This window comes from Cetorhinus maximus, chromosome 1, assembly GCF_964194155.1.
Source record: "Cetorhinus maximus chromosome 1, sCetMax3.hap1.1, whole genome shotgun sequence".
NCBI lineage: Eukaryota > Metazoa > Chordata > Chondrichthyes > Lamniformes > Cetorhinidae > Cetorhinus > Cetorhinus maximus.
Window position 1 is genome coordinate 233,648,462 of NC_135879.1, and position 14,373 is coordinate 233,662,834.

The 14,373-nt window shown below is 43.0% G+C and overlaps 1 protein-coding gene across 1 annotated transcript in view; it reads right to left on the reverse strand.

The window, feature by feature from the left end:
• Nucleotides 1-14,373, reverse strand: part of atrn (attractin) — a 364,031-nt gene that overhangs the window by 327,268 nt on the left and 22,390 nt on the right. The window lies entirely within an intron of this gene.

A 14,373-nucleotide genomic window follows, 5' to 3' on the forward strand; every position in this document is an offset into this window, starting at 1 on the left:
GAAGCAAATGTAAAGAGATTTCTGAAATATCTTAGCATTTTAAACATGACCTCCATTTAACCAAAGTACAACTATTAAGCCTAGACCCAACCATCTTCAGTTGTTTCATTCGTGGCCTTCCCTCCATCACAAGGTCAAAAGTGAGGATTGTTCACTGATGATTACAGTTTCATTACCATTTGCAATTCTACAGATGCTGAAGCAGTCATGCCCGCATGCAGCAAGACTTGATGGAATACTGTCCACTTGCCTGATGAATACAATTCCAAGAACACTCAACACCATCCATCATAGAACAGTCCACTTAATCGGCACCCCATCCAACATCTAAAAATTCACACCCTCCACCATTGCCACACAGTAGTAGCAAGGTGTACCGTCTACAAGATACATTAAATCAACTCAACAAGGCTCAATCTAGGCGTCCAAAAGAGAGTGAGAATTATCTGAAGAGAAAAAGTTTGCAGGGGTGCAAAGAAAATGCAGGGGAATGGGACTAGGTGAGCTCTTGTTGAGAGCTGGAATGGATGCAACAGGCCAAATGGCCTCCTTCTGTGCTGCAACCATTCCCGGATTCTTTCGGCAGTACCTTCCAAACCATTACCTCCACCATCTAGAATGACAAGGGAGGCAAACTCAGAAAATGACCACATGCAAGTTCCTCTCCAAGCCAGACATCATCCTGACATGAAACTATATTATCTATCCTTTACTGTTGTTAGGTCAAAATCTGGGAACTCCACTGCTAATAGCAGTGTGGATCTACCTACGCCATGTGGACTGCAGAGGAGCAAGAAGGCAGGTTGTCATCACCTTCTCAATGGCAATTAGGGATGAGCAATAACTGCTGCATCTTACTAGCAACTCACCCATACAGAATCAGAGTGCAGAAGAGGCCCTTCGACCCATCGAGTCTGCACTGACACCTGAGAAACACCTGACCTACCTACGTAATCCCATTTACCAGCACTTGGCCCATAGCCTTGAATGTTATGACGTGCCAAGTGCTCATCCAGATACTTTTTAAAGGATGTGAGGCAACCCACCTCCACCACCCTCCCAGGCAGTGCATTCCAGACCGTCACCACCCTCTGGGTAAAAAAGTTCTTCCTCACATCCCCCTAAACCTCCTGCCCCTCACCTTGAACTTATGCCCCCTTGTGACTGACCCTTCAACTAAGGGGAACAGCTGCTCTCTACCCACCCTATCCATGCCCCTCATAATCTTGTACACCTCAATCAGGTCACCCCTCAGTCTTCTCTGCTCCAATGAAAACAACCCAAGTCTATCCAACCTCTCTTCATAACTTAAATGTTTCATCCCAGGCAACATCCTGGTGAATCTCCTCTGCACCCCATCCAGTGCAATCACATCCTTCCTATAATGTGGTGACCAGAACTGCACACAGTGCTCCAGCTGTGGCCTCACCAAGGTTCTATACAACTCCAACATGACCTCCCTACTTTTGTAATCTATGCCTCGATTGATAAAGGCAAGTGTCCCATATGCCTTTTTCATCACCCCACTAATATGCCCCTCCGCCTTGAGAGATCTATGGACACACACGCCAAGGTCCTTTTGTTCCTCAGAACTTCTTAGTGTCATGCCGTGCATTGAATACTTCCTTGTCAAATTACTCCTTCCAAACTGTATCACCTCACACTTTTCAGGGTTAAATTCCATCTGCCGCTTATCTGCCCATTCGACCATCCTGTCTATATCTCCCTGTAACCCAAGACACTCAACCTCACTGTTAACCACCCGGCCAATCTTTGTGACATCCGCAAACTTACTAATCCTACCCCCCACAAAGTCATCTATGTCGTTTATATAAATGACAAATAATAGGGGGCCCAGCACAGATCCCTGTGGTACAACACTGGCTTCCAGTCACTAAAGCATCCTTCTGTCTTTACCCTCTGTCTCCTACAACTAAGCCAGTTTTGAATCTACCTTATCAAATTACCCTGTACCCCATGTGCATTTACCTTCTTTACAAGTCTCCCGTGTGGGACCTTGTCAAAGGCTTTGCTGAAATCCACATAAACTACATCAACTGCACTACCCTCACCTACACACCTGGTCACCTCCTCAAAAAATTCAATCAGATTTTTTAGGCATGACCTCCCTCTGACAATGCCATGCTGACTATCCCTGATCAAACCTTGCCTTTCCAAGTGGAGATAGATACTCTCCTTCAGAATTTTCTCCAATAGTTTCCCTACCACTGATGTGAGACTCACTGGCCTGTAGTTCCCTGGCTTATCTCTACAACCCTTCTTAAATAGCAGAACCACATTAGCTGTTCTCCAGTCATCTGGCAGCTCCCCCGTGGCCAGAGAGAATTAAAAATTTGAGTCAGAGCCCCTGCAATCTCCTCCCTTGCCTCCCTCAGCAGTCTGGGTCACAAATCACCCAGACCTGGAGATTTGTCCACTTTTAAGCCAGACAACACCTCCAATAACTTGTCACTCCCTATATCAATTTGCTTAAGAACTTCGCAGTCTCTCTCCCCGAATTTTATACCTTCATTCTCATTCTCTTGGGTGGAGACGGATGTAAAGTATTCATTCACCCTCTAGCGATGTCCTCTGGCTCCACCCATAGATTGCCCCCTTGGTCCTTTATGGGCCCTACTCTTTCCCTGGTTATCCTCTTCCCATTGATATACTTATAGAACATCTTGGGATTTTCCCTACTTTTACCATGAACAAATAAAAAAAACTGTAGCTATTGGACTCAGCTAAACAAAGTAATAAAGGTAGAGGTTTATGACATTAATAGAGCGAGTCATTCATAAATTCTATTTCAACTGATTTTCCAAGGGAGGGGTACAATGCAACCTTGCTGCAAAGGTTTCAGTCTAGTGTCACGGTGCAGTGAAAGTTTCATAATGAAAAGACACAATAGAAGAACTGGAGTCCATTTTATTGAACTTGCAAGTTCATTTGCAACTTGCAAGCCGTAAATGTGTCCAGTAAAATGTAGCTTACATGCACACAGTAGAGTAAATAATGGCAAGTAACTAATTGGATGCGATAACTTAAGGATATCTGAAGGAAACACATTGGCTCAGTGATCTTTCCCATAGCAAACTGGTACTAATAAGATAAATATGCTTACTGTTAAGATGCAGAACAGTTACCACCATTTATTCAGAACGTTTCACAACATTAAAACCTGTAACAAGGCAAACTGGAAGTGTCATATATATTGCAGGAATAAGCTTTCAGAAAACTTTTATAGAAGTGGTGACGTCAGACACAAGTTACAGAAAACAATATCTAATAAGGGCACAACTGAAGCGTGCAATAATCTACATAATGCAAACATTATAGTGGTGCACAGAAATAGAGCTATGTGTAACAGTTCACAGATAAGAGTTTCTTGTGATTCAGTGTTCAGCACAATACGTGTCAGAAGATTGTACGGTACAGTGGGGACTGTTGCAATTAAGGAAATCATTCTCCTGTATTTGTTGGCACATGGTTGAGCACATTCAGTGTGGCACTAATGCAGAACGTCACAATCCAAGAATTTCCAATTATCAATTTCTAATACAAACAGGGATATTTAGAAAGCCCAGTGATTGGAAGGGGAATTTCCAGGTGATGGTGTTCCCAACTATCTGCTACCCTTGTCCTTCTAGCTGGTAGCAGTTGTGGGTTACGAAGATTGGAAGATATGAAGATTGGAAATGTCAACTGTGATGGGGATAGTCTTGAACTTCAAAAGGGCATAGGCATATTGGTGGATTAGGCAGGCAAGTGGCAGATGAATTTCAATGTAGAGAAGTGTGAGGTGATTCGTTTTGGCACAAAAGATACGGTGAGACAGTACAAAATAAAGGGAGAGCCTCTAAAGGAGGTGCATGAACAGAGGGACCTTGGTGTATACGAACATAGGTCATTGAAGATGGCAAGGCATTTTGAGAGAGCAGTTAATAAAGCATATAGTATCTTAGGCTTTATTAATAGGGGCATTGAGTACAAGAGTAAAGGGGTCATGTTGAACTTGTATAAGGCACTGGTTAGGCCTCATCTGGAGTACTACGTCCAGTTCTGGGCACCATACTTGTGGAAGGAAGCGAAGGCATTAGAGAGAGTACAGGGGAGATTCACAAGAATGATTCCAGGATGAAGAACCGTAGCTATGATGACAGATTGGAGAGATTGGGGCTGTTCGCCTTGGAGAAAAGAAGGCTGAGAGGAGACTGGACAGAGGTATTCAAGATCCTGAGGGGTATGGACAGGGTAAATAGTGAGAAACTGTTCCCACTCAAGGAAACATCAGGAACTAGAGGGCACAGATTCAAAATAATTGGCAAAAGGAGTAAATGTGATGGGAGGAAAATAATTTTTCATCCAGAGGGTGGTTGGAGTCTGGGACAGGCTTCCTGAAAGGTTGGTGGAGGCAGGTTCAATCGAGGTATTCAAAGGGAATTGGATTGCTACCTGAAAAGGGAAAATGTGCAAGATTACAGGGATAAGACAGGGGAGTGGGGCTAGGTGGAATGCTCTTTCAGATAGCCAGTGTACACTTGATGAGCCGAATGGCCTCTTTCTGCACTGAAAAGATATTATGATAGTAAGGGGAATAGAAACGTTGGGAGAAACCATATCCACTGGTCAGGGAGTATAGGACTAGTGGGCAGTGTCTAGAAATTAGGCTCGACCTTGTTAGGATTTTGGAACTCTGCTCTGCCAACAGCTGGTGCTAGATCAATTATGGTAAAGCTAAGGTTGATGATAGCTTTGACTAACAAAAATCTAAGGGATATAGGGCAAAGGCAGGTATATGGTGTTAGTCTGCAGATAACAATAACCTCATTGAATTGTAGAACAGGCTCGAGGGACTAAACGGCCTACTCCTGTTCCTTTGGAGGGCTGCAGAGCCTTTTGTATCAATAAATTAAGATGGGTCAGGTGGCTTTCCTCACCTGCGCTTAGTGTGCATTGTGTTCCAGTTATCACAAACAATTTCAATGCCCAAATGACTTGGATCTCTACTCAGTAATCCTTCATCAAAACAGAAATTGCTCACAATTCCTCTAATTCAGGCAGGTTTTATCTTGGGTCAATGAAGGGCTGATAAACAATCTTCGATTATTTATTTTGGGAAAGGATGAAATTAAACACATTTGAAAAAGTACTAAAGCTCAGCCTATAAATCTAGCATGCAGTGTATTCCTCAACAGTTCCCAGGGACATTGCAAAATTTATCCCTGGAAATAATGAATTAACTGCGAGAAATAACAGCAATTACCTTTTTATCTCTGAAGTTGGTGGAAGAAGAAAATCCCAAAAATCCTCTTCTCAACTTTTGTTTAATTTTTTTTATTCTATCATGGAATGTGGGCGTCACTGACTTGGCCAGCATTTTGTTACCCATCCCTAATTACTCTTGAGATGGTGGTGGTGGAGAGTCGTCTAACTACTAGGCAAAACGCAGAGATCTCCAATGAACCTGTGAAGCCCCAGTCAAATGGCCAACTGGTGCAAAATGAGTAGAGGATCACACATGGAGTTTTAACAAGCTACCACTGGCTGCCAAATCTCACAAATCCATTCCACAATATCATGCTTTCAACATGAATAGAAAACTGGGGAAGAAAATATGAACTACACACAAAGTAAGCAATCAGACAGCACCAGCTACTGACACTAATCTTCATTTTACATAAATACCCAGGATAACCAAAACAAGCTTGAATTTTAAAAAGTGTGCTTCATGGACAGCACATAAAAGGTAGTCAATTCGTGAAGTGCACAGGTGCACGTGGACTACTCTCAGAAGCAGCAAATAAATAATGGCGGTGGCATAAGAATTTTTAAAAATTTATTCATGGGGTGTGGATATCGCTAGATAGGCCAGCATTTATTGCCCATCCCTAATCGTCCTTGAGAAGGTGACGGTGAGCTGCCTATTTGAACTACAGTAGCCCCTGTGGTATAGGTACACCCACAGTGTTGTTAAGGAGGGAATTCCAGGATTTGGGCCCAGCAATGGTGAAGGAACAGCGATATTTTTCCAATTCAGGATGGTGAGTGGCAATGACATGACCATCACTGAAAACCCACTATCAGCATCCACTGACCAGAACTATAGATTCTCCCTTGTCAGAAATGGTCATTGTGAGACATGAATGTTACTTGCCACTTGTCAGCTCAAGCTCAGGTATTGTCCAGGTCTTGCTGCATTTGGACATGGGCTGCTTCAGTATCTGAGGAGTCGCAAATGGTGCTGAACATTGTGCAATCATCAGTGAACATCCCCACTTCTGACCTTGTGATGGGAGGAAGGTCATTGATGAAGCAGTTGAAGATGGTTGCACCTAGGGCACTACCCTGAGGAACTCCTGCAGAGATATCCTGTAACTGAGATGACTGACCTCCAACAACCACCACCATCTTCCTTTGCCCTAGGAATGACTCCAACCAACAGAGTTTTCCCCAATTCCTATCAACTCCAGTTTTGCGAGGGCTCCTTGATACCACACTCGGTCAAATGCTGCCTTGATGTCAAGGGCAGTTACTCTCACCTCTGGAGTTCAGCTCTTTGGTTCATGTTTGAACCAAGGCTGTAATGAAGTCAGGAGCCGAGTCACCCTGACAGAACCCAAACTAAGCATCAGTGAGCAGGTTATTGCTAATAAGTGCCACTTGATAGCACTGTTGTTGATCCCTTCCATCACTTGGCTGATAACCGAGAATAGCCTGATGGGGCAGTAACTGATCACGTCGGATTTGTCCTGTTTTTTGTGGACAGGGGAAACCTGGGCTGTTTTCCACATTGACAGGTAGATGCCAGTGTTGTAGCTGTACTGGAACAGCTTGGCTAGAGGCACAGCAAGTTGTAGAGGGCAAGTCTTCAGTACCATTGCCAGAATATTGTAAGGGCCCATAGCCTTTGCAGTATACAGTGCCTTCAAGCATTTCTTAGTATCATGTGGAGTGAACTGAATTGGCAGAAGATTGGCATGTGTGATGCTGGGAACCTCTGGAAGAGACAGAGATGGATCACCCCCAAACCATATGCTCTTAGTTTGTGTAGTAACAAATCCCAATACATGGCATCTACTGAGTCCCTTTCATCCACCCTGTTTGTGGCGTACTCAACGTGCTCTAATAAATTTGTCAACACGATTTCCCTTTCACAAAATCACGTTGATTCTGCTTGATTGTATTATGATTTTCTAAGTGTCCTGCTACTAATTCCTTAACAATGGATTTCAGCATTTTCCCAATGACAGATGTTAAGCTAACTGGCCTATAGCCTCCTGCTTTCTGTCTCCCTCTTCTCTTAAGAGAAAGTGTGACATTTGTGGTTTTCCAATTTGCTGGGACCTTTTCAGGGAATTTTGGAAGATTATAACCAATGCATCCACTATCGCTGCAGCCACTTTTTTTAAAACCCTAGGATGCAGGACATCAGGTCCAGGGGACTCATCAGCCTTTAGTCTTATTAGTTTTCCTAGTACTTCTTCTCTAGTAACAGTGATTGTTTTAAGTTCTGCCATCCCTTGATTTTTTTTTTACTATTATTGGGATACTTGTATTTTCCACCATGAAGACAAATAGAAAATACTTGTTCGAAGTCTTTGCCATTATTAATTCTCCAGTCTCATCATCTAAGAGACCAACATTCACCTTAGGTACTCTCTTTCCTTTTTATATACTTGTAAAAGCTCTTACTGTCTGTTTTTATATTTCTAATTTTTTTTTGGTCATCCTTCATTGGTTTTTAAAATTTGCTGGTCGACCACTAATCTTCGCAGCAATGTACATCTCTTCTTTCAATTTGATACTATCCTTAACTTCCCTAGTTAGCCATGGACGGTGCAATTTCATTGATTCTTTGTTTCTCAGTGGAATATCTCCTTGTTATTAAATATCTCCTTCAACATTTGCCACTGCTTCTCTACTGTCTTGGACCTTTTAATCTATTTTCCCAGTCCACTGTAGCCGACTCGGTCTTCAAATCTTTTACGACAACTGGTCCAGGATATCTTATCCTTATAGAGTAAATGTTGATTCTACTTGAGTACTGACAAGTCCCGGTTTGGACACTGATACTTTGAATATTTCTCAAGCCCTCTTTAACTGAATACCTGTTATCAACTGCCCTCAGCCGACCAAGGGCCTCAGTTTCTGGCCTGTACACTGGGGTGTAGGGTTAGGAAGATTTCTCTTCACTTAAAAGAATGAGTTTATGGAATTGCTTTATGGCGAGTCTAAGGATGTCCCTTGACAAAAGGTGAATAAGCTTCAGTAACAGCAAAGACAGAATTTTCAGTGGTCTTAAAAGTAGCCATTAAACAAACTCATTTGGAGGAGTCTTGGCAGAGTAGATAAAAAGGAACTGATCCCAGTTGGTAACACTGCACAAGAACCAGGGGCAACATTAATTTTTTTTACGCAAGTGGTTAGGATCTGGAATGCAGTGCTTGAAAGTGTGGAGAAGACAGAATCCCTTGTGGTTTCCAAAAGGAAATTCGATACTGTGAATCATGGGTATAAGTTAACCCACTGTGACTCCATTTTATCCAACTCTAAAAATCATGATTTTGCAAATATTTGGTGAATAAGTCGACACTCCCTTTTTAGCAATGACATGCTATGCACGCATTAGTAGTCAGTCTCAAATTTTCACCCCACAAATACACGTTTTACTTATGGGTACTTTATAACTGGGTACAAGGAATCAAGCAAGCAATACGGGCTGTGTTGCGATGGTGTGTTGAGTTTAAGACATGCCCACTCTTTGAGTGGGATACTGATGATATTTCAAAGTGGCGACGACTCAGGCCGGCAGTTCCTTGGTATATAAGTTGATCTGATTTTGGAGGGAATTTCTGAGGCTTCAAAGGTTGACTTATAAATCAACATCTATGATAATTATCTGAAAGAGAAAGAAATGGCAGGTCTACGGGGAAAAGATGGGGAAGTGGGAATAGGTGAGTTGCTCGTGCACAGAGCTAACATGGACATGAAGGGCCTTCTGTGCTGTAACTATGCTTCAATAAACTGAAGTGGCTTTTCAACTTATTTTTCAATCAGATATAACTTTTAAGCTTTCAAAGTCAGATATAGTTTAGAATAAATGGAAACATGAAATTAATTCTAAAGAATTACATTTTTTACTCGCAGTGAACCAGACTTAAAACTCATTTATGGCAAAAAGACGACTTGGGATATTACCAAGATCACAACTTAGATGGATCAATATGGAAGGGTACCCGCTACAGGGTTCCCATACCCAACTACCATTGCATCACAATCTAGGGTCAACTTGAACCTCAATCCATAGAAACCAATTATTAAATTTTAAAATGGTCGCACATCCAAGGTAAAGTGCTTGACATTGTACTTGGTCTGGCAGCATCGGTGGAGAGAGAAACAAAGTTAATGTTTTGAGTCCATTGACTCCTCTTCAGAGTTAAAGGGTCAACCCACAGGTGGAAGAGACTTGAAACGTTAGTACTTGGCATGTCGACATCTACTTATCCTGTGCTTTATAAAGAATGGCAACCAAATAATCTGCAGCAATATTTAAATCACACTTTAAACAAGTTATTTAGTATTTAAATTCACACCAAGGAATGATCATTGTGTACTCGGGCCTAAAGCAAACAGTAAGATAAATGCAAAATACTGAGAATGTTGGAAATCTGAAATAAAAACAGAAAATGTTGGTGAAACTCAGCAGCTCTGGCAGCGTCTGTGAAGAGAGAAACAGAGTTAACGTTTCAAGTCCATACGACTCTTCCTCTTGCGGGCTGACCCTTCAACTCTGAAGAGTCATATGGACTCGAAATGTTAATTTTGTTTCTCTCTCCACAGATGCTGCCAGACCTGCTGAGTTTTACCAGCATTTTGTTTTTATTTCTTAAAGCCAACAGATTACTTTTCCACAGCAGTGAACTGTTGTTGCATAGGCAAAACTGAACAATATGCATAACAACAAGGTCTCACAAGCACCAAATAAATATATTTCTAGATAATACACTTTTCTTGGTGTTGGTGAAGGGAGGAATGGTGAGCTGGGTAACAGGAGAAAATCTCACTGTTCTTCAAAATGCCATTAATAGAATCTTTTGCATCCACCCCAAGGTTCAGGGTGTTCGTTTAAAATCTTATTAGAAAGATGATGCCTTCAACCATGCAAACACTTGCTCAGAGTTTTCCTACTCTTCCATCTGCTGTGTATCGCAACTTCTGTTTTTTTTATTCTTCAGGATGTGACTAATGTTAGCAATGCTATATTTATTGTGCACAAGTGGGCTGTTACCCTTTAGCAACTGAGAGGCTCGCTAGATGACTTAAGAGGTATTAAGTCAATTTGGGACTGAAAACATTCATTGGCCAATTGAGGTAGAGGTGCCAACCCATCTAAATCAGCAGAGATCTGGAAGTGAGCACCCCTGGCAAGGCTGCAATTACTGTCCATCCCTAGAGATTATTTTGTACAATTCATAGAACCATAGAAAAGTTACAGCACAGAGGGAGGCCATTTGGCCTATCTTGTCCATGCCAGCCCGAGGACACCCAAGTGCCCTTTCTAATCCCACCTTCCTGCACCCAGCCTGTAGCTCTCCAGCTTACAGCACTTTAGGTGCAGATCTAAGTACTTTTTAAAAGAGTTTAAAGTTTCTGCCTCTACCACCAACTTGGGCAGTGAATTCCAGACACCCACCACCCTCTGCGTAAAAAAGTTCTTCCTCATGTCCCCCCTACATCTTCTGCCACTTATCTTGAATCTGTGTCCCCTGGTTCTAGAATTCTCCATCAAGGGAAACAATTTTATCCTGTCCACTCTATCTATTCCCCTCATAATTTTGTACACCTCAATCAAGTCACCTCTCAGCCTTCTTTGTTCTAAGGAAAATAACCCCAACGTATCCAATCTCTCCTCGTAGCTACACTTTTCTAACCCTGGCAACATTCTTGTAAACCTCCTCTGCACTCTCTCCAGAGCTATTACGTCCTTCCTGTAATGTGGTGACCAGAACTGCACACAATACTCCAGTTGTGGCCTCACCAGTGTTTTATACAATTCCAACATTATATCCTTACTTTTATATTCTATACCTCTGCCGATGAAGGAGAGCATTCCATATGCCTTCTTTACAACCTTGTCTACTTGAGCTGCTGCCTTCAGGGACCTGTGTACTTGGACGCCAAGATCTCTCACTTCATCTACCCCTCTTAGTATATTCCCATTTATTTTGTAATCCCTGTAACTGTTTGACCTCACACTTCTCTATGTTAAAATCCATCTGCCACTTTATCATCCACTCCACCAACCCATCTATATCGTTGGAGATTATGGCTATCCTCTACACTATCCACTACTCGGCCAATCTTTGTGCCATCTGCAAGTGTCATTTGAAGCATCAGAGCATCTAACGGCATTAGTCTTGCCCTTTCACGTTTAGGTTTTTACATTTTTTGTGTGGCAAGAAGCTAAAAGTATGATCTACAACCGTACAGCAAGGGAAACAAGGCATCTGGCAGCCAATAAATCAGATTGAAAGACAGAAATAAACAGCACAAGGACAGAAAAGGAAGTGCAAATTATTGGGGTAAAATCAATATCAAATCAGGTAAAGAAAGAGGGGAAAATTGGAATAAGAGATAAAAAAAGGAATAAGTAATTTTTTAATTTTACATTTAAGTCTCCAATTAATGCCTAAAGGAATTTAATGGCATACTTATACTAGTTAATTTTGAATGTCAGAGGTTGACTGAAAGTAATTTACATTCAGCACATCAAAAACAACTTATATTTATCTTGCATCTTTTAATGTGATAAAACGCCCCAACACACTTCACATGAGTTTTAACAAGCAAAGTATGACACCGAGCCACATAAGGAGATACCAGGGCAGATGGCCAAAAGCTTGGTCATCAAGATAGGTTTTAAGGAGCATCTTAAAGAAGGAAAGTGAGGTAGAGAGGTTGAGAAGAGCAGGGAAGATATCCCAGGGCTTGGAGCCTTGCACCCGAAGGTGCAGCCACCAATGATGGATGATCAAGTCTCAAAAAAGGAATGAAACTGGACGGACCACCCAGCATCAACCATTCACAGAATCATACCTTACAGATAATGTGCCAGACACCATCATCACCATCCCACCGGCAGGACAGACTCAGCAGAAGTGGCGGCACAGTGGTATACAGTCGGGGGGAAGTTGCCCTGGGAGTCCTCAACATCGACTCCGGACCCCATGAAGTCTCATGCCATCAGGTCATGTTTGACCACGTACTGCCCATCCTCAGCTGATGAATCAGTGCTTCCTCCATGTTGAGCACCACTTGAAGGAAGCACTGAGGGTGGAAAGGGAGTAGAATGCACAATGTCCATCACCAGGAGTGGCTTGGTAGCACCACTGACCAAGCTCGCTGAGTCCTAAAGGACCTAGCTCCTAGACTGCGGCAGGTAGTGAGGGAACCAACAAAAGGCAAAAACCTGCTTGACCTCATCCTCACCAACCGGCCTGCTGCAGATGCATCTGTCCAGGACAGTATCGGTAGGAGTGACCGCCATACAGTCACTGTGGAGACCAAGTCCCACCTTCACATTGAGGGTAGTGCAGTTGATGTAGTTTATATGGATTTCAGCAAAGCCTTTGACAAGATCCCACATGGGAGACTTATAAAGAAGGCAAATGCACATGGGATACAGGGTAATTTGATAAGGTGGATTCAAAATTGGCTTAGTTGTAGGAGACAGAGGGTGATGACAGAAGGATGCTTCAGTGACTGGAAGCCAGTGTCCAGTGGCGTACCGCAAGGATCCGTGCTGGGTCCACTATTATTTGTCATTTATGTAAACGACATAGATGACTTTGTGGGGGGTAGGATTAGTAAGTTTGCGGATGACACAAAGATTGGCTGGGTGGTTAACAGTGAGGTTGAGTGTCTTGGACTACAGGAAGATATAGACGGGATGGTCAAATGGACAGATAAGTGGCAGATGGAATTTAACCCTGAAAAGTGAGGTGGTACTCTTTGGAAGGAGTAATTTGACAAGGAAATATTCAATGAACGGCATGAAACTAGGAGGTTCTGAGGAACAAAGGGACATTAGCGTGTGTCCATAGATCTCTGAAGGCGAAGGGGCATGTTAGTGGGGTGGTGAAAAAGGCATATGGGACACTTGCCTTTATCAATCGAGGCAGAGATTACAAAAGTAGGGATATCATGTTGGAGTTGCACAGAACCTTGGTGAGGCCACAGCTGGAGTACTGTGCGCAGTTCTTGTCGCCACATTATAGGAAGGATTTGATTGCACTGGAGGGAGTGCAGAGGAGATTCACCAGGGTGTTGCCTGGGATCAAACATTTAAGTTATGAAGAGGGGTTGGATAGACTTGGATTGTTTTCGTTGGATCAGAGAAGACTGAGGGGGTGACCTGATTGGGGTGTACAAGATTATGAGGGGCATGGACAGGGTGGATAGGGAGCAGTTGTTCCCCTCAGTTGAAGGGTCAGTCACGAGGGGACATAAGTTCAAGGTCAGGGGCAGCGGGGGGATGTGAGGAAAAACCTTTTTACCCAGAGGGTGGTGACAGTCTGGAATGCGCTGCCTGGGAGGGTGGTGGAGGCGGGTTGCCTCACATTCTTTAAAAAGTCCCTGGATGAGCACTTGGCACGTCATAATATTCAAGGCTATGGGCCAAGTGCTTGTAAATGGGATTAGGTAGGTAGGTCAGGCGTTTCTCACGTGTCGGTGCAGACTCAATGGGCCAAAGGGCCTCTTCTGCACTGTGTGATTCTGTGATTCTGTGAAGATGGCCCAAAAAATAAGAGTTTCCTCCATTTTGCACCTCCTTTATTTCTGACGCCATTTTATCAGCTGCCTCTGAATTCATGAACCAGATAGGTTTTTGCGACAATCCAGTCATTGCACAGTCACCATTACTGACATTAGTTTGTTTATTCCAGTTTTATTTAATTAACTGAATTTAATTTCCGCACCGTTGGTGGGATTTGAACTCACGTCGCCAGATACCATCCATCTATGTGAGATGCACTGCAGCAACTCTCCAAACCAGTTTCGAGAGCACCTTCCAAATCCACGACCTCCACAACCTAGAACAGGTTTTTCCAACATACGGCCTGCAGGCCACAACCCGGCACACAGAGCCAGCGTTCAAGAGAGATAGGAAGAAACTGTCCCCACTCGTAAAAGGGTTGAGAACAAGAGGACTAGAACGAGAGGACACAGATTTAATGTGATTTGCAAAAGAAGCAAATGCGATGTTGGTAAAAGCTTTTTCACAGAGTGAGTGGTTTGGATCTGGAATACACTGCCTGGAAGTTTGGTGGAGGCAGGTTCAATCAAGGCATTCAAGAGGGCTTTAGATGA